This window comes from Impatiens glandulifera, chromosome 1, assembly GCF_907164915.1.
Source record: "Impatiens glandulifera chromosome 1, dImpGla2.1, whole genome shotgun sequence".
Classification (NCBI taxonomy): domain Eukaryota; kingdom Viridiplantae; phylum Streptophyta; class Magnoliopsida; order Ericales; family Balsaminaceae; genus Impatiens; species Impatiens glandulifera.
Window position 1 is genome coordinate 100,076,974 of NC_061862.1, and position 20,539 is coordinate 100,097,512.

Below are 20,539 nucleotides of genomic sequence, written 5' to 3' on the forward strand. Positions count from 1 at the left end.
ATGAACGCTTATCCGGAGGATCAAATGATGATGGGGAAGGTTGGTTCCTCATTGGTAGAGAAGGTCGAGTGGTTCGGCTGGTTGATGGTCGCCCGCAGGTGTCGGTGGGAGTTTATTCAACGCTGGATGATGGCAGGCAGGTGGGGGGAGACAACGAGTCTCGCCGGCGATCAGTCTTCAAGAGGATCTCCATGTATCCGCTAAGGTTGAATCGTGATGCCATGATCGGGAAATCACGTTTAACATGTGTTAATGATGCCGAAAGCAAACAGCGAGGGAAATCAGTATGCATTCAGTTTTTCTGTCCAAGGGCAGCGATAGAAGTGGTCCACCGGTCGGGGGAGTGACAAATGTAGGCCGTCGATGGGGGATGCACCAGTCATAGGGGAAAAATCAGCCAATCAGGAGGCCAGTTCTCCTTCTTATGCAAACAAGGTGAAAAATGTAAGACGTGTGTTGGTCGGATTGGTCCAAGATGGTGATTACAAGTACAAAATCTTTCGAGTTTGTTACGTTGATGGATAAATTGAATGTGGTGGCAATCTTTGAGATCAAGAATTCTAAGCGGAGGAGGATCGATGTGGGATTGGGTCACTTAAAGATTTTAAGACATTATTTGTCATCATCGTCATGGACGAGGAAGTGCCTAGGATCTGGCCCATTAGGCGGAAAATTTTGGTCCGATTTTAACTCACGAGGAAGGTATATTGTTTTATGGATTGATTGTCGAACAGTGTTTATTATGCCTCATGCTAAGATTTTAATTCTATTGGTTGAAGAAGGAATTCGAAGACTTGAAAATGGTATTAATAATGATAGTATTAAAAACACTACGTTTAATAACTTGGCTGATCAAGAACCTAAAGCTGAGCATGAGCGGGATCACTCAAAAAGGCCAAAAATGCAAATTGAAAGATCAAATGGCACTTGGATTCGGTTATTTGGGTTACCCTCGATCTGTTGGAGCACTGAGTGTCTTAGAAATGCTGGTGAAGTGTTAGGTGGTTATAGGGAGATGGATGAAAATACTATACTGAAATGCGAGGTCGGATGGGCAAGGATTTGTGTTAGTGCAACGGAACGTATGTCGAGTTCTATTACCCTTAAACATGGTATGGTGGTGTATAAGGTTGCGGTGTGGCCCGAATGGCCTCTAATTATGTCAACAATGTTGACTTCCAACTTATGCACAGATCATGTTGAGCAAGAAGTGTCTTCCATGAATCCTCCTTATAGGAACTTTGAAGAGAACAATAGTTTGGGTTCACCGGTTCAACCAATTAGTGTGGATAAGTGTTTGGATGGGGTGAACAATTTTGGTGAGGTTATGGTAGATGTGGTTGATATTAACCAAGAAAATGAATCTATAGAGTCAACAAGTATAGTTGATCCTCTCGAGATGACGTTTTTTGTTGAACCGAGTAGCGTAATGGAGGACGGACGTGATTGAGAGAATGAGGTTCGGTCACCGAGTTTGACTGTTGAGTTGATACCCGAAACATCACCTCCATCTTATAATTCAAAATTTAAGTTATGTGTGACATCTGAAGAGTCTCCTCTAGTCAATATTCCGATTAATATGCCTCATGTAGCTATGTACGAAGCTCCAAGGGAATTTCTCACCCATCCTATCCTGGGTTCTGGGGCTAATTGTGAGTCAAGTGACGTGGAAAATGATGAGTTAAGGCCACACAAGGAAAATGCGGCTCAAATAAACCCCATCAGATTTGTGTACCCCAATTATGCGAGTGATTCACCTATCAAGGTGCATGAGTTATCGGAGGAAGAGACTGTTGAGTCAGATGTTGAATATGACGCTGATGAAGAGTTATGTGAGAATTTTTCCACTCATAACATGACGTTGAACGAAAACAAATCTCCTGATAGAGAGATTTTAACTAAAGAATCCGAAGTGTGGCCCGATATTCGCGAAATCCCCACAATGACACTTATTAAGAAGTGTCAGCTAAAAAAGATTGGAGATTTACCCCATGGATTCCTGTCTTCAGGAAAACGTATCTCGAAGCCGAATCGGATATACTCCGGGTAAGTCTGTTTTGATGATTGGTAAAATTTTAGCTTGGAATGTTTGTGGGATTAATGACAGAGAGAAGCGTTGTATTCTGAAATTGCTTGTGGGTTCTACTAGAAGTTGTATTTATTGTTTTTGTGAGACAAAGATTCGACAGAAGGATCAATGGATTGTTAGAGAGATGTGTAATTAGCGATTGTGTGGATGGGTGGCACTTGACTCTATTGGGGTGTCAGGTGGGATTTTAATTTCTTGGAATGATGATGAATTCGAGAAGATGGATGTTTATATTGGAAGATTCTCAATTAGTGTGCAACTTAGAAATCGGGAAGATAACTTTCGTTGGGTGTTGTCTGCGGTTTACGGGCCAGTGAGCCATGATCTAAAAGCGGAGTTTTTTAACGAGTTGTCAAAAGTGTCTAGTTTATGGGATTTGCCGATCATATTTGTTGGAGATATGAATTAGGTGAGGGATCCTTCAGAAAGAAAGGGTGCTAGAAGATTGATTATCCAAATGTCAGAGTTTTCTAATATGATCGAGGACCTGGAGCTTGTAGATCTGCCCCTTGAAGGAGGTCGATTTACATTCAAAAGAGGCAATGGTAGTGGTGGGTTGTCTCAGTCTCGCATCGACAGGTTTTTGGTTAGTGAGTCGATCTTTCCTGGGGTGGTTAATATTTTTCAAAAGGTTCTTTTGTGGAGTTGTTTCTGACCATCGACTTATTCTATTAGAGCGTAGGGTTGTGCAGTTACCTTGCCTCCCTTTCAGGTTCGAGAATAAGTGGTTGAGTATAGTCGATTTTTTGCCGCGTGTGCAAGAATGGTGGAGGACTCAAGCCCCTTTGGGTTCTACTTCATCGAAACTGTTTATGAATTTGAAGAATTAACGCAAGCAAATAAAAAGTTGGTATGTGGGTGAACATGCTACTTTTTGTGCAAAGGTCGATGAATTATGTAAGAATATTAATATTATCAATGAAGTGGAAGAGGTTCGTGAGCTTTTGGCTGAATAGGTTAGCTCTCGTATTTTCTTAGTTTCTAATCTCTTGGAATTGTGTAAAGAAGAAGAGATTGGGGTCAGACAACGGAGTAGGGCTACTTGGCTAAGATATGGGGATAAAAACACAAAGTTCTTGCATTGTGTCTCGAAGGCGCAAGCTAGGAATAATGCTATTAATTCTATTTCGGTGGAGGGTGTTGTACATGATGGTGAGCCCACGATTTCAAATAGCATCGTTGAATTATATAAAGAATTATTCAAAGAATCACATATGGCTAGACCGAAGTTAGATGGAGTGAATTTTAATACTATTAATGTAGAGAAAAAAAGCTTATTGGAAGCTCGTTTCACGGAGGAAGAAGTGGAGGCAGCAGTTATGGGTTGTGGCAGCGATAAGGCACCAGGAAGTGACGGTTTTACTTTGGCATTCTTAAAAAAACTTGGTCTTCTCTCAAGATTGATATCATGGCAGCGATCGAGCATTTTTATCAATTTTCTTCATCCGATAAGAGTTGGAATTCATCCCTGATCTGCCTGATTCGCAAAACTCTCAGGACTATCAATGTGAAAAATTTTAGACCTATTAGTCTTGTTTCCTCTTTCTACAAGATTGTGTCTAAGTGTTTGGCTAACAGATTACGCGGAGTTCTTGAGTCAGTGATCTCAGCTAATAAGATGGCTTTTATTAAAGGTCGCCAACTTTTTGATGCGTCTCTCATTGCAAATGAATGCATTGATTCGGCAAATTTCAAGAGAGATAAGTGTGCTTTCGTGAAACTTGATATTGAAAAAGCATACGATCATGTGAATTGGGAGTTTTTATATGATATAATGGGTAGAATGGGTATGGGGGAAAAGTGGATCGATTGGATCAAATTCTGTGTGTCGACAGCCAAATTCTCTATAATTGTGAATGGAAGTCCAAAAGGATTTTTTTAAAGCTAAGGGGGATTAGGCAGGGTGATCCTTTGTCCCCATTCCTGTTCGTCATTGTTATTGAAGCTTTTTCAAGAATGATGGTTTTCGCTGAGAATGTTAACCTCATTAGAGGTGTGGATTGTGGGGTGAGGAGGTCTCCGTTTGTTATTTCTCACTTGCTTTTTGTGGATGATACCTTATACATGATTCAAGCTACCCACCGAAACTTCAAGCATCTTCGCGACATTCTCTGGTTGTTTGGAGCTTGTTCTGGATTACGGGTTAACCTTAGTAAGTCTGAGATTTTTTTCTCAAACTCAGTCTCCAACCGTAGGAAAATGGCTTTTGCGAGTATTTTGGGCTTCGAAGTGGGGTCTTTTCCTTCAACTTATCTTGGAATACCTTTAGGTGCTAAAGCCCGCTCCAAAGCTTCCTGGGATTCGACAATTGCGAAAATGGAAAGAAAGTTACCAATCTGGAAGAACAAGATGATTTCAAAAGGTGGACGTATTATTCTCATCAAAAGTGCTCTAGCATCTATGACCACATACATGATGTCCTTATTCCTTATGCCTAAAAGTGTGGCTGTGAAGATGGAAAGAATTATTTGTAAATTTCTTTGGGGATCCTCTGAGTCATCCTTCTGTCATTTGGTTAGGTAGGATAAAGTGAAGAAGTTTAAAGATCAAGGGGGTTTGGGTATACGGGACTTGATTTCGTTTAACAGAGCTCTTTTATCAAAATGGTGTAGCAGATATTCCTTAGAGCCTACCTCTTTGTGGGCTACTATAATCAAGTGCAAGTATGGGAATGATTGGTCTAGTTGGTTCACTAAACCTATTAACCGTGTAGTGGGATGCGGTATTTGGAGTGGCATCTCAGTGATATGGAAGACTTTTCGTGAACAATGCAGATTTTCGGTAGGCGATGGCTCTTCGATTAGTTTTTAGGATGACGTTTGGTGTAGTGCCAAAAGCCTCTATTCTTTGTTTCCAACTCTTGCCTCAATCGCTATTTGTAGAGATGCTACAGTTAAGGACATGTTTGATATGAGCTCTAATGGTTTTTCTATGAGAATCGGGTATAGGAGAAGACTTAATGTTGATGAGTTAGCTTTACATGATAAAGTGTTGAACTTGGTGGGGCGCAAAGAGGTGAATCCGTCTTCGCATGATATTATGCGTTGGCAAGATATTGATACCTTTAAGGTAGTTATTGCTACTCCTTAATTGCTGAGAATGCACCTTACAATTTTATTTAGGAGAAGTTATGGGAGTCTAAACTCCCATTGAAGATCTCTTTCTTTGGATGGAGTGTAATGCACTGAGGGATTTTAACAGATGATAGATGCATGAAAAATGGGTGTATTATGGCGAGTCGTTGTCGAAGGTGTCATAAAGAGGTGGAGTCAGCGTTTCACTTGCTCTTACATTGTGATGGAGTGCTAGCGATTTGGAGTCTTTTATGGAATATGACTGGTATTCAGTGGGTTATGCCAAAATCTATTGTTAGTTGTTGGGAAGTTTGAATAGAGACGGTGAGTTCGGTTGGGCTGACTCGTTGGACCACTATTCCACTTATCTTTTTGTGGACCATTTGGCTTGAAAAGAATCGGAGAACGTTTAGTAACCGTAGCAGACCAATGCGTCTAATTCATAATTATATTATTATGACAATCGGGGAGGTTTCTTTGGGAAAACCAGTTGATGCGGTCTGTGAACTCATTGATCTTATTGAAGATCTCCGTGTTCGTTAAAGTTTGTTATTTTGTCATACCCTTTGGTCATTTGTAAACATTTATGTCACGTTGTTTGTTTGTTTTTATTTTTGTTTTTTATCTTTCTTTCTTTTCTTGTTATGCTTTTGTCGTTGTCCTTAAACGACTCTCATTTATATAATTTGCATGGACCTTTTTCAAAAAAAACTATTTTGTCTCAAATTTTATATCCAGCTCAAACAAAAAAAAATATTCATCCGATTTAGTTTGTACAAAGTTGTTTGATTTATTACACTTAATCACTTAATGTCATATTCTCAACTCATTTAAATTATTCTACCAATCAAAGGAAGATCACACTCTTGATAACTTGTATAAATAAAAATAATATGTATAGAAAAGATAAGAAATTGGATACCATTGAGAACGTGTGGATGCTGCTTTGGAGGATTGTCCCAAGCAATGTAGTGCATGTCGTGATTCACCACTGTGTGCGAATTCTGGAGCGTTGCATATAACCGTATGAAAATATCCTTCGGGTGAAGACAAAAAATTTGTGTAATACATGAGTAATGTTCTCGGAAGATTGTCCCAACCCCGTATTATGTATTCCACAAATGAACGCGAGAGGATCATCCACGCCGAACCTGAAATGGTCAAGCGCGAAAAATTCAAATTCCATGTTAGAAATCCGGTAAAAAGGACAAAGACAATAGAGCGATTTCAAACCAGTAAATAATTTGAAAGCGGTTGGTAATGTCCTCTTCCGGTTAACTGAAAATAGATTTTGTTTCCTCGAGTGTTAGAGCCCGGCGTCAATAATTAAAAGTTTCGCTCTAACCTCCCTGAAAATGAGGCGTGAATAGAAAATTCTAACACTAGTTTTCCAAATATTACGACGATTTGGAGAGGAATAACGTACTCTTTCCAACCAAGATTGCTAGTATACTCGATGAAGTTCAATTCCCGGCTTAAATTAGAAAAAGTATATATAAGATCTGAAATAAAAAAACACAAGACTCAGTCAAATCAAAATGACTATTTAGCAAAAGAAAATAAACAATAGAAAGTGACTTACTGTTACAAGCGTAACATGCTGGCCTCGGTCCGGGCTTGATTGCGGATAGCCAGGACCGAGAGGTACCCAAAAAGAGTCGCGGGTGTGCGGCAGGGTACCGGAGATGAGAAGGCGATGGAACTGAAGCCGATGTTCTGGCGCTTGTGTGAAGCGCCAGGACCGAGAAGAAGCGTGTCGAGAAGAAGTCGTGTGCGGGCGACTTAGGTGCAGGGTTTCAGCCGAGTTGTCTTGGCTGTGTGTTGGCCAGGACCGAGAGGGGCCGAGAAGAGTGTCGAGGGCGTTCGACACTGGCCCCAGAATGCTAAGTAATCAAAGTTGCTGTCGGACCGAAGGGTTGAGTACCAGGACCGAGAGAATGATGTTAGCATGCGTTGTCGGACCGAAGGGTTGAGCACCAGGACCGAGAGAATGATGTTAGCATGCGTTTGCCGGACCGAAGGGTTGAGTACCAGGACCGAGAGATTGATGTTAGCATGCGTTTGTCGTGGCACGAATGTGGAATGCCAGGACAGAGAGAGGTGTTAGCGAAATGTAGGTCGGGGGCCGGATTGCGGAAGGCCAGGACCGAGTGGAGGCCGAATTGGGGTCGTGTGCGTGCGACCTAGGGCCGAAAGAGTAACAACAGCCGGCGCATTGAGTGTGCGCGCAGAAGGTGGGAAAAGTGTGGAGAAAGAAGCATAAGACCGAGTAAAGGTCAGCCTTGCGGAAGCATCCGACCGAGGAGGACAGATGACCGAGGACCGAAGCGTTTCAGCATGGGCCAGATCATTGGGCATGGGTCAGGCCTCGACCAGAGATTGGGCCTTGGGCCAGTTTTGGACCGATAATGTCCCGATCCTCTGGGCAACCAAAGAAAGGCGCAGTGTTAAGTCAAAGATGGAAGAAGTCTTGGCCGAGACCGAGTATTTCGGGAAGGCCCGGTCAAAGTCATGGCCGAGACCGAGTATTTCGGGAAGGCCCGGTCAAAGTCCCTATAATTTCGGAAGGCCAAGTTTTGGATGACTTTTTCAGCCAAGACCTAGCCAAGGGCTTTCTCCGTCTCCAAGTTTCTTACTGTTATTCTTAAGGGCTATAAATATATCATGAGCTGCACAAGACGTTTTGTTGGGTGTTAGGATCTAGTTAGATTTTCGGATAGAAAAATATCCCCCACAAGTGAGAGTCATTTTGTGTGCAGCCTTGATAATTGATAGCCTCTTTATAATTGATATTTGTGAGTGAATATAATACAAAGTTGGGCATTAGCCCGTAATCTGGTGTGTGTTTATCTTTGCTGAATGTTTGATTTATTATTGTGGGTCTGGGCAGATTTGTTGAGTTATTTGTTTATTTCTTTGAGAGAAGTGAACCTCGGAGTTTGGCTGACTGTTTTGGTGCGCAAAACAGGCCGCACAAGGGCGAAAAACTTAGTAAAAATTCCGCTGCATAATTGCCTTTGTGACAGGTGGTATCAGAGCCCAAGTTGCTGGATATTTTTTCAAAAGATGGCCGAAAATAGATCAACCATAAGTCGAGTTCCAGAGAGAGAACCAAGGGTGCGAGACTTTGAAGACTTTGCTGGTGCCCCAACCCCCGGTGGAGAAGATTCTTTATCTATTTTCAGAACAGACTGCCCTAATTCAGATTGGCTGTCCAGGCGGGATACTAATACTGAAGTTTTGGATTCTGTTGGAAAGAAGGTGTTTCTATGCGAGGAAGACCTTGAATCTAAACGAGAACAACTTGATAGCGAGATCAAGTTTTGGAAGAAAGTTGCTGCTTCGAGATTAGAAACAGTAGCAGGTTCTTCAACATGGTTCAAGGTACGTGAACCAACATTCTTTGGCGGTGGGAAGAGCTGCAAAGAAAGAGAAAAGTTTTTGTGGGATCCTGGAGCAGATTACACAGCAACGAAGGTCCTTATGGAGGAGCGGGGACTTAGAATCAACATGTGTCATATGGGGGATGCAGACCTCTATTGGAGGGCTTGGTTATTCGAAGGTCCTTGTTCAATCCATAAGAAGATGGGCTTGCGGGAAGTCCTTTTAGGAATTCTAAAGAGGGGATATGTTTGGTCCCAATATAAAGGCCGTGAGAAGGCCTTGAATTCCAAAGCAGCGCCGAGTAAAGGCGGGCAGATTGCTGATTTCCATGCGGGATATTGGCCGGGGCAGATCAGGTGTGTTTCTGTCCTCCTAGATGTTGGTGATATCATCCTAGGAAATATGTTTCTGGTCCAAGCAAAGGTGGAGGTGCAGACTTATTTTGAAGTGCTGCCAAGTGGAGAGTCGGGTTCTCCCTCCTTTATGACAGAAACTTGCGATGCTCCAAGAAGAAAGAAGTCGAGATGTCTCATAAACATTCAGCCAGATGTAGGCCGAATGTGGGAAGAAGAGGCGGATGCGTCGGCTTTGATGGAGATGAGGGCCAGCGAGGGCGAAGTGTCGACATATGTTAAAGATCTGGCGCTTAGGAAGTCCAGACTCTTGAAGGATGCTAAAAAGGTAACCAAGGGGGACTTCACACATCAGCTTGATATGAGGCAGATGATAACTTGCCTAGGGTTATGCCTAGACAAGACCGAGAAAGAGGTGTAGGGGATACTACTGCTGGGGATGCTTTGGGGACTGTGGCCACGGTTTTCAGGGAGCCTTTTTCTTGGATTCCCAAATGAGGGCGGGAAGATCTCTATCCCGGGAGGGGGTAGATTTTGCAAGTATACGGTCTTATTTGAATGGCTGAAGGGATGCTCGGCCGAGAAGACTATTGAAGGGTGTTTCATGTACTTGGATGCGGAAATATTCCTGAATGCGAACAGGAAGACCTCTATCTAGGGTGCGGATAGATTTGCTGAGCACATAGTCCTGATGCGGATGCTAAAGGTGAGTTTGGCTAGGGGGACCGAGAAATTATATTCTATGTGCTTGGGTGAGGCGAGTTTTGTGCAACCCACAACAAGGACGTTGTGCTCTTCTAGTGGGGGTGGTGTGTTACAAGCGTAACATGCTGGCCTCGGTCCGGGCTTGATTACGGATAGCCAGGACCGAGAGGTACCCAAAAAGAGTCGCGGGTGTGCGGCAGGGTACCAGAGATGAGAAGGCGATGGAACTGAAGCCGATGTTCTGGTGCTTGTGTGAAGCGCCAGGACCGAGAAGAAGCGTGCCGAGAAGAAGTCGTGTGCGGGCGACTTAGGTGCAGGGTTTCAGCCGAGTTGTCTTGGCTGTGTGTTGGCCAGGACCGAGAGGGGCCGAGAAGAGTGTCGAGGGCGTTCGGCACTGGCCCCAGAATGCTAAGTAATCAAAGTTGCTGTCGGACCGAAGGGTTGAGTACCAGGACCGAGAGAATGATGTTAGCATGCGTTGTCGGACCGAAGGGTTGAGCACCAGGACCGAGAGAATGATGTTAGCATGCGTTTGCCGGACCGAAGGGTTGAGTACCAGGACCGAGAGATTGATGTTAGCATGCGTTTGTCGTGGCACGAGTGTGGAATGCCAGGACCGAGAGAGGTGTTGGCGAAATGTAGGTCGGGGGCCGGATTGCGGAAGGCCAGGACCGAGTGGAGGCTGAAGTGGGGTCGTGTGCGTGCGACCTAGGGCCGAAAGAGTAACCACAGCCGGCGCATTGAGTGTGCGCGCAGAAGGTGGGAAAAGTGTGGAGAAGGAAGCATAAGACCGAGTAAAGGTCAGCCTTGCGGAAGCATCCGACCGAGGAGGACAGATGACCGAGGACCGAAGCGTTTCAGCATGGGCCAGATCATTGGGCATGGGTCAGGCCTCGACCAGAGATTGGGCCTTGGGCCAGTTTTGGACCGATAATGTCCCGATCCTCTGGGCGACCGAAGAAAGGCACAGCGTTAAGTCAAAGATGGAAGAAGTCTTGGCCGAGACCGAGTATTTCGGGAAGGCCCGGTCAAAGTCCTGGCCGAGACCGAGTATTTCGGGAAGGCCCGGTCAAAGTCCCTATAATTTCGGAAGGCCAAGTCTTGGATGACTTTTTTAGCCAAGACCTAGCCAAGGGCTTTCTCCGTCTCCAAGTTTCTTACTGTTATTCTTAAGGGCTATAAATATATCATGAGCTGCACAAGACGTTTTGTTGGGTGTTAGGATCTAGTTAGATTTTCGGATAGAAAAATATCCCCCACAAGTGAGAGTCATTTTGTGTCCAGCCTTGATAATTTATAGCCTCTTTGTAATTGATATTTGTGAGTGAATATAATACAAAGTTGGGCATTAGCCCGTAATCTGGTGTGTGTTTATCTTTGCTGAATGTTTGATTTATTATTGTGGGTCTGGGCAGATTTGTTGAGTTATTTGTTTATTTCTTTGAGAGAAGTGAACCTCGGAGTTTGGCTGACTGTTTTGGTGCGCAAAACAGGCCGCACAAGGGCGAAAAACTTAGTAAAAATTCCGCTGCATAATTGCCTTTGTGACACTTACCATCTTGTGTTACAAGTGGATAATCTGAAGCACTAAGATTTATAAACCAATCCCAATCTTTACTTCTCTTGAGAAGAATAGCACAAGCATGTAGAGTATTTGCAACCATTGTAGGTCCTCTATAAGTAACCATATTAGCTTTTGAATTCATGTAAACATTTCCATATATCGAAAATGTTGGATCTTTTCAATTTGAGAAGCAAGTTTCAACCTCTTTATTAATGGGGATTCGAAGTCCAAATAAACCACATAATGGTTCAAAGGATGATAAATGCTTTGAAGTGTTCTCCATAACTTCTCCATGTCACCTCTAGAACCGGAAATCAAGTAAGCGAAACGAGAATTTCGAGGGGGGTCGATACTAGAATTTGATCATTTGTATTGACAACTGAAAATATTGAATTGATTGTTCTCAAGGAAGATACCAAGCCCTATTGAATGATGTTACCACAAGAACAATGCATATAACCGAAGTTATCACCACCGAAAATACCCATTTATTCTCCAAGTTTACATATCTCGTTTTAACAAACATAAAAACACCTTTCTGATTGATTCTAACAAATGGGTATTTGATCCAAAAACACCTTATAGATGAACTCAAATTCTTGGGAAAGAACTGTCAAATTAAAAAGACAAAAAATCATGTTTATAAATTATAATATCCAAAAATTTGATCCCTCAATATTGTTCAACAGCTAATTTAAGCAAACAAAAATGTTTTAATAGGTAATTTTATTTTAATTTTTAAATTAAAAAGTCAGCACGAATTCATAGTCATAACTTAAAGACCTTGCTGAGAATATTAATTTTACCCACTTAACACTTCAATAACTTTATTTTCAATAACTTGAATCAGTCAAAGATTATTAGAAAATAATTCTCAAACAAGAACACTATGATAAAAAAAAAATTCCGAAACTAGGAACGAAGACTCGAACAAAGACCGTTACAACATGAGTTTATACGTCTACCACTGAATATTAGGAAACACTATCATGATATCATATCAAGAACAAGAACATGGGTTTTCAATTAGATTTGTAAATCTAGAAACAAATCAAACAATAAGTTTATTTTCTATTAATTTATCTAGATATCATATCTCTGATCACTGTAATATTCACTAAATTTTAATATAATAAAAATAAAAAATAAAGTGAAATATCAAAAAGAAATGAACTTTTTTCATAATCAAAACTAACTGCAAAAATGCAAGATGTTCATGTGAACATAAGAATTGAACCTGAAACAATACCCACCATTGAAACCTAATGAAGATCAACAATAGAAACAGAGGAGAATATTGGAGAAGAAAAAAATAGGAATGGAATCCAATTTTCATTAGAAAGATCACACTCTTGATAACTTGTATAAATAAAAATAATATGTGACCCTTATAAATAAGTAAATAAATAACTTTTATTGAAACTAAAATTAATTGATACATCAATATAGAAAAGTGATAGAATAACAAACACTTCATCATCATCGATCAACCTCTCCCAATATAGAACATAAAATTTATTTAATTTTGATCTTGGAAAGCTGGAAGAGGCTTTCCCTTGAGGAATGAAGCAATTAGAGTAAGAGCTCTTGCAGGCTCATAACTTGGCACCTCATGTCCGGCTCCTCTAACCGTTGCAAATGTCAAATCTCCTTTATAAACTTGAACATACCCACCAACCTATATATATATATAAATATTTAAATTAATTATTAACAATTAATTAATTAATAATAATAATAATAGTATTAATAATACCTCTTGGTTGAATACCCAAGGACGCCATTCATTCTTGATGGGGAGTTTCATTGAAGCAATAGAGTATTCCCTTGAAGTAACGGGTACCCTTCCATCTACGTCCCCACTGTATTACAAAATATAAAATTTTCAAATAAACCAATATCAAACAATCTAGGTTTAAAAGTATTACCTGAAGATCCATATGCGAATTCCGCCTGCCATTAGCTCTCTCAACTCAGGAATTACAGTTGATACGTAATCCTTAGGGTTATTATAGTGTAGTACATCGTTGTCGTTTACCACATTAATTTTAAACGAATTTTTTCATTTTCAATATATAAGAAAGTTTTAAAATAAAAATGTTTGAAGGGAATATTAAAAATAAAAATAACAAAATTTATTATTTACCTGCATGGTTCCAATCATAAGTGAGGTTAGTGACATTAGCATGGAGGGCTTTTTAGACATCTGGACTATTCAGATAAGTATATGTATATTGGTCAATGCAAGGATCAATATTCCTTATCTGCACTCCACAATTATAAATATTATTTCAAAATTTTCAATTCGACTTATTGTCATCCCTCGATTTTGAATTGGAAACGAGAATTTGGACGACTTACAGAGGTTTTCTTAGGAAGTAGAGTGACTTGAGAATTTTTGCAGATTGGAGCGTAAATGTTGTAGATACTAAGACCGTCAACATTAAAAGTATTGGCATCGGATGCATCTATATGCTTTTTGCATTCAATACTGACTTCATCTGCTGAGAAATTGCAGGTTTTCCGAATTTGCTTTCCAAGTTCATCAGAAATTAGGGCATGAGATGCAAAATAATCGTACATCCCAGCACTATCGCACTATCTGTCCCTTCATTAATCACAGCATTTCCAATCTTCATTCAAAACACAAATTCGATTCAGTTACAGATGAATTAAATTGAATTGAAATTGATAAAACTGACCATTAATCCTTTGAAGTTTATAAAGCGATTCTTCTTTGCAGATTTGTTGTGTTGAAAAATGGTGTATGCAAGTTGAGGAACGTAATGTCCGGCGTAACTCTCGCCGGAGATGTAGAAATATCTGGATTTATACTCGGGAAATCTTTCAAGCCAATTCAATAGGAATATGTAATTATCGTGTGCGGTTTTCGTATCGCCTAGTACTGAGTAATCTGATGTGTTTGAGTATGAAAAACCTACTCCTGCTGGCGATTCCAAAAATAGGACGTTTGCGACTGTAGAAGAAACAATGTATTATATAATCAAAGGCGGAGCCAGGATTTGAACTCTACTTGGACTAAACTTTTTTCATCAAATCTATCCAATATCATGTAACAAACAAAATAAATCAAGTTTATTTTCGCTATCACCCTTTAGCGACGGAAATTGTTCGGTATTGTCAAAATACATCCCCTTGGACATAATCCGCCCATGACTGTAATGGATCTGAAAATCTGAAGAAAGAAAGAGATGATTGATCATATATATATACCTTTGTTCCATGCGAATTTGTTGTAAAACAGAGTTTTTCCATCATTGTGAACACGGAAAGCTCCGACTTCTGTCATGGCTCCAAATGCAAGAGAAGAACAACCAGGCCCTGCAATTTTTATTTTGCTTTATGTAAACTTAAACAAGAATTTATTATTATATAATTGATGAATTTAAAGATAAACAATAGTAAGCTTTCAAAATATTGACAAGAAAAAGTGTAGTAATTGATTTAATGTATTGAAAATTTTGTAATTATCTTTCATGTTAATTTTTGGTGTCAAATTATTCTATACACTTTTATTCATTTCTTATTTTTCGAAAAATTTCGACCTACTGCTGATCCCGAGGACAAATCCATCGAAATTTTAAAAAGAAATAACGAGATTGTAGTACTAGTTTAGGTTTTAATAAGCATATATCAAATAATGTGGGTTTGAAACAAAAATAAATTGAATTTGAGAAAATAAAGAAAAAAGTCATTAATAAAATGAGTGGAAAATGTGAGTTTTTTTATTTAAAAAATAAATAGTGAATTGAAATAAAAAATTATATTATTTATTATATTATGGATGGGTTGAAACTGATCCACCTGGTTTGAATTAGGCTTTGTATATAATAAAATCATAATTCATAATTTACAATCACCAATAATTGTCCAAAATGATTGATTAAACCAGATTAATTAATTAATTATTGTATTTTAGATTGAATAGGGATTGATTAGAATTTTATTTTCATATTCATTTTGTTCTTATATAGAGGGAAACAAAATATTTTTTATTAAATATGAAAAAAAAATAATTAATGAAATCTACTAATATTCTCGTTGTTCTATTATGGCCGGCCTTGGATTCATACCTAACATCTAAATAATTATTTCAACTCACATGTATTAAAATAAATAAATATTTGTTTTTCTATATATTTATTTGTTCCCAAATCATTGGTTTTCAGTTGTTAAAATTAAATTTTGTGTAATAGATTGTTCCTTTAGTAATTAAATGAATTTCAATTTAAAAAAAAAAAAGACAAAACTTTGTCGGTCCTGAGTGTGAAGAACCCTCGGTCTTGGGTTCGGGAATTCTCGATCCTAGATGATGAGGATTCTCAATCATGGGCACCGATATTCCTCCGTCTTGGGTTAGCCATGAGCTAACTTTTCTTGGTGCTAGACATGAAGAATACACTCTACTGGCTGACCCGGACTAAATTTCTTGGTCCTCAAAAATATTAAAACGACAACTTTTGCAGTTTTATTTGAGACAAGGATCTTTTGGTTTAAGGTGTGAGAAACTTCACAAATCTCCCAAAATTATTATGCACAAAAATAAAAAATAAATCTAACATATTTTTAATTTAATTAATGATAACTATTTTTGTATAAAGAATATATTTTATTCTCACAATAAAAATATTAAATTAAATTTTAATTTTGAAAGATAATAAATTTTAATTTTGAAATTTTTAATTTTGAAAATTTTAATTAATAAATAATTAATATTAAGAAAAGAATTAATGAATAATCTTACCACTAATTTTCTTTCATAGAATATTTAAATTTAAAAAAATACCAATTTTAATTTTTTTATAATTAAATTAATGTTTAATAAATATTAATTTCTGTAAATAATAAACATAAAATATTAAAATAAAATATATTTGTAAATAAAAAACATAAAATATATTTTTTAAAAGTTATTAATTTTATAATACATAATAAATATAAAATATTAAAATAATTTCAAAATAAAATATTTACTGTAAAAATAACGAACTGTTTATAAAATAAAATAAAATAAATAAAAGTAAGCTTTTAATTGATATTTATTTTATTTTTTAAATTATTTTTTTCAATAAAATAATAATTAATAAAAAAATATTATAATAATATTAAACATATTAATTATTTTGTAATTTTTAAATAAATTATAATAAAATATTTGTTTTTAATAAATGTCAATATTACTATCCATAATAAACCTAAAATATTATATATTAAATAAATATTTTTAATTAAAATCTAAAATATAATTAATTAACCTTTTTTTAAATATTAAAAAATTTGAAACTTTTCTTAAATAATTAATTAATATATATTTATATATTAATTTTTACATATATAATATTTTTTAAATATTAATTTTTAATAATAAATATTTTTATCTAATAATTTTATAATATAAAAAAGTTATTTAAAATATTTTTCATTAACATTAAAAAATTATTTAAAATATTTTTCATTAATTTTAAATCTATTTAATAATTAATATTTTTTATAAAAATTATATGATATTAGATAAAAATAAATATTATTCTTATAATATATTAATTTTAATAAATATTAAATTATAATTTTGAAATTTTAATTAATAGATAATTATATTTATATTTAAATAAAAAAAATAAAAATTTACAAACTCAACTCAACATTTAATAAACTAAACTATGTGAAGAATTTTAACAAAGATATGAAGAATTGAAGAAGTATCGGGTCTAAGAGATCAGGCGCATGAAATAATAACGTCAAATTATTATAAACATAATTATAAATATTATGTGTTTTTTTAATTAAAATAATATTTTATTAAAATAATTTTTTATTAAGTTTTTATAAAATTAAATATTAAAATTATTTGTTAATAATAAAATAAATATTTTAAATTAAAATTAAAACTTAAATAAAGAATTAATTAACTTTTTATTAAATTGTTAAATAAATTTGATTTTTTTAAAATAATTAATATATATATATATATATATATATATATATATATATATGTTTTTACTTTTTATGCATATCATTTATTTTATATTAAAATATTTTGTTTTATTTTAATAATTATTTATTTATTATTTATTTAATATCTATTTATTAATAATTATTTATTTATTCCTTTTTAAAAATTATAATTTAATATATTTCAAAATTAAAATATTATAATATTTTTATAAAAAATAATAATGATTTATTATATTTAAAATAATTATTCTATATTCTTATATTATAATGATTAAAAACATAAAACCAAAATAATATTAATTTCTGAAATTATTTTGAAAATTAGTTGTAATAAAAAATAATCAAATATTTTAACAATTTATTATAAAATAACCACTATATATAATAAACCCAAAATAATTATAAATATTATATGTTTTTTTTTTTAAATCATTTTTTATTTATCTTTTTCTAAAATTATATATTTATATTATTTATTAATAATTTTTTTTAATTAAAATCTAAACTTTAATAAATAATTAATTAACTTCTTTTAATATTAAATAAATTTAACTTTTTTATTAAATAATTAATACATATATATATATATATATAAATGTTTTTATATATCATTGTTTTTATAATATATTGTTTTTAATAATCTTATAAAAATATTTTTATCTATTTATAATATTAAAAAAAACTAAAACATAATTTAACATATTTTTTTATTATTTTTATTTTAAATGGAATTAATAATTATTATTTTTTATAAAAAAATGTATTATATTATGTAAAATATAATCTTGATTTTGAAAAATATTAAATTATAATTTTGAAAATTTAATTAATAAATAATTAATTACTTATCCATAATTTTGTTGAATTTATTGTATATATTAATTAATTATCAAGTTAGGTCAAAGCAAATAAGAATTAAAATATAAAAAAATATCTCAATTATCTGTATTTAGTATTGAAAAAAGATTCCAAAAATTGAATATTAAAAGTAATTTGTTTAAGTCAGAATGAGACATTATCTTCATCTAACCATGAATTATTAAGGATGGGATCCCGCATACATTCAACATTATAGCTTGCATCACAAACATATTTAGTTTAAGTTTATACTCGATTAACAAGAAATGTCTCATTCTGCTAGACAAGAAATGAAAAACATAACCAATATAGAAAACAAGGTCATACATAACCATATCTGGTTTCGCGCCATGACAATCTTACTCGAATTATGGGGATCTACACATATTAGTACTGTATGCAAGGTTTTTGGCCATAACCACATGTACAAGTTTATGTGCATGTGACTCGTCTGAGGTGTTGCCTATGACTCAACATGGGAGAAAGAGACTGCACACTCTCGCGCGAGATTTCAGAGAGTTGTCCGAGTGAGTAGGCAGAGTCTAACAAGCAAAGCTTTCTTTAAGAGGTGGGCAGCAGGAGTCCGCCATTCAATTTGTTCAAATAATTTCCAAATACAATAAAATCCTCTTAAATACAATATATTGAATAATTTGTTTGTAGGATTATTCTTATTTTTTTATTTAGATGGTAATATTGGAGTTATGTTGGAAATATTAATAATTTTGTATTAAGAAATACTAATTTTTTTTTTGGAGGTGACCATTGGAAGGAGAGCCTAGTGTCACGGGCAGAAACTCGGTCACCGAATATTCCCTCGTCTCGCGCGGACTAGGCTAGATTTCCTCAATCCTAGCTAGTCATCCTTCTAAAAGATGCAAGAAGATGGAACAATTTGAGAGAGAAAGAGCTTGTAGGTATTACAAGTGTTGAGTGCTTTGAACATTGGTTGTTGAGTTGAGTGTCTTAGTTTATGGCCAAGACTTATTTATATACAAGTGTATGGATCATTCTAGATCCTCCTAAACTTAGTGTTTTCTAGACACTTCTATTACCTAACCTAGACCCAAGAATTCCTAGATATTTCTAGAGAATTCTATTAGCACCTATACATGAGAACTCCTAGAGAATTCTAGAGAGTTCTCCACCTTACATACAAAAGGAACTTCCTAGAGAATTCTAGAAAGTTCCATGACCCTACTTACAAAAGAGGAACTCCTAGATAAATCTAGAGAGTTCCATGACCTCACTCATAAAAGGGGAACTCCTAGATAAATCTAGAGAGTTCCATGACCAGCAAAATCCAGGAACTCCTAGAGGATTCTAAAGAGATCCAGAAATGACCCAAGACTTGAATATTCTGGAAAATGCACCTTGTAGGCTTGACATGTGCACCCCACACCAATGGGCAGTGACATTCTCCACCACCTAAGTCGTGACCGACCTCAGCACAACCTTAGAACGATGCATGGTGATCTTCTTCCTAGCGTCCCCTAAGTGCTCTTCCTCCCCTTTGCACGTCACGACATCGGGTGAACTTATGGCCGCCAGCTCCAACTGATATGAGACATTTCCCACACGTCTCTCGATTGAAAATGGTCCCTCGAATCTGCGCACAAGCCCCTTGAGCACAGACCGCAGAGACTTCAACTGTTGCGGGGGCAACTTCCCCCTTCCACCGTCTCCTTATTTTATTGCACACCTTCTCAGATCTGCCCCTCTCTTCATCTTCTTGGCGTCTCCCTCCAAAGATGCTCGAGCATGACCTGCTTCTTTTCCCACGGACTTGGCGCGAGTGAAGGCAGACTGACTTTGGCCCACGTTGCATGTGGCCAAACCTTGTGGATCTGATGGTTTCGTGCCTTTAGTCTTGAGCCGCTCAAAGACCTTGCACCTCCTTTGGACTTCCTTGGGTACTTGTCCTTTCCCCTTGGAACCGTCCCCATCATCCACTCTAGCAAAAGTGGTAAAAGCCCCTTTACCACATTTGCGACCTCGGCTGAATCGCATTGCCGAGAACATGCCTATTCCCTCTGATTCTCTCCTTGTTGGAATCACGCTAGACTTCCCGTGATCCAAAATGATTAAGGAATCGGAATAAGGCATTATGCAAGCGCGTAACTGATCGCACCATTGTAGTCCCAACACTACGTCGTAGTCTTCCATTGGGACCAAGGTAAACGAGACTGTCCCATACCAGTCTTCGATCCTGGTGTGCACTTTCCTAGCCTCCCCAGCCACCGGTTTGGCTACATCGAAGGACTTCACCGTCCCTCTTGTTGGGCTGATCCGCAGACCCAACGCCTTGGCTACTCCTTCTCGCATGAAGTTGTGCGTAGCCCCTGTATCCACTAGTGCCTTAATGCGTCTTCCCCCGATCTAAGCTTCCACGAACAAAGAGCCACTCCTTGTTTCCTTGACCGGCTTCGCAACACTAGTCTTCGCAGCGTTGAGTAGTCTCAAGGATCCTACCCGAGTCCCTTCCTCTTCCTCGGAAGACTCGTGTCCTTTAACTGCTGCAACCTTTTCCCCCTTG

General features: G+C 36.6%; 2 pseudogenes; both read right to left on the reverse strand.

Moving 5' to 3' along the window:
• Positions 1 to 5,317: 5,317 nt before the first annotated feature.
• On the reverse strand, positions 5,318 to 11,695 carry LOC124938259 (annotated as a pseudogene).
• Positions 11,696 to 12,562: 867 nt separating this feature from the next.
• On the reverse strand, positions 12,563 to 20,328 carry LOC124938267 (annotated as a pseudogene).
• Between the last annotated feature and the right edge of the window lie 211 nt (positions 20,329 to 20,539).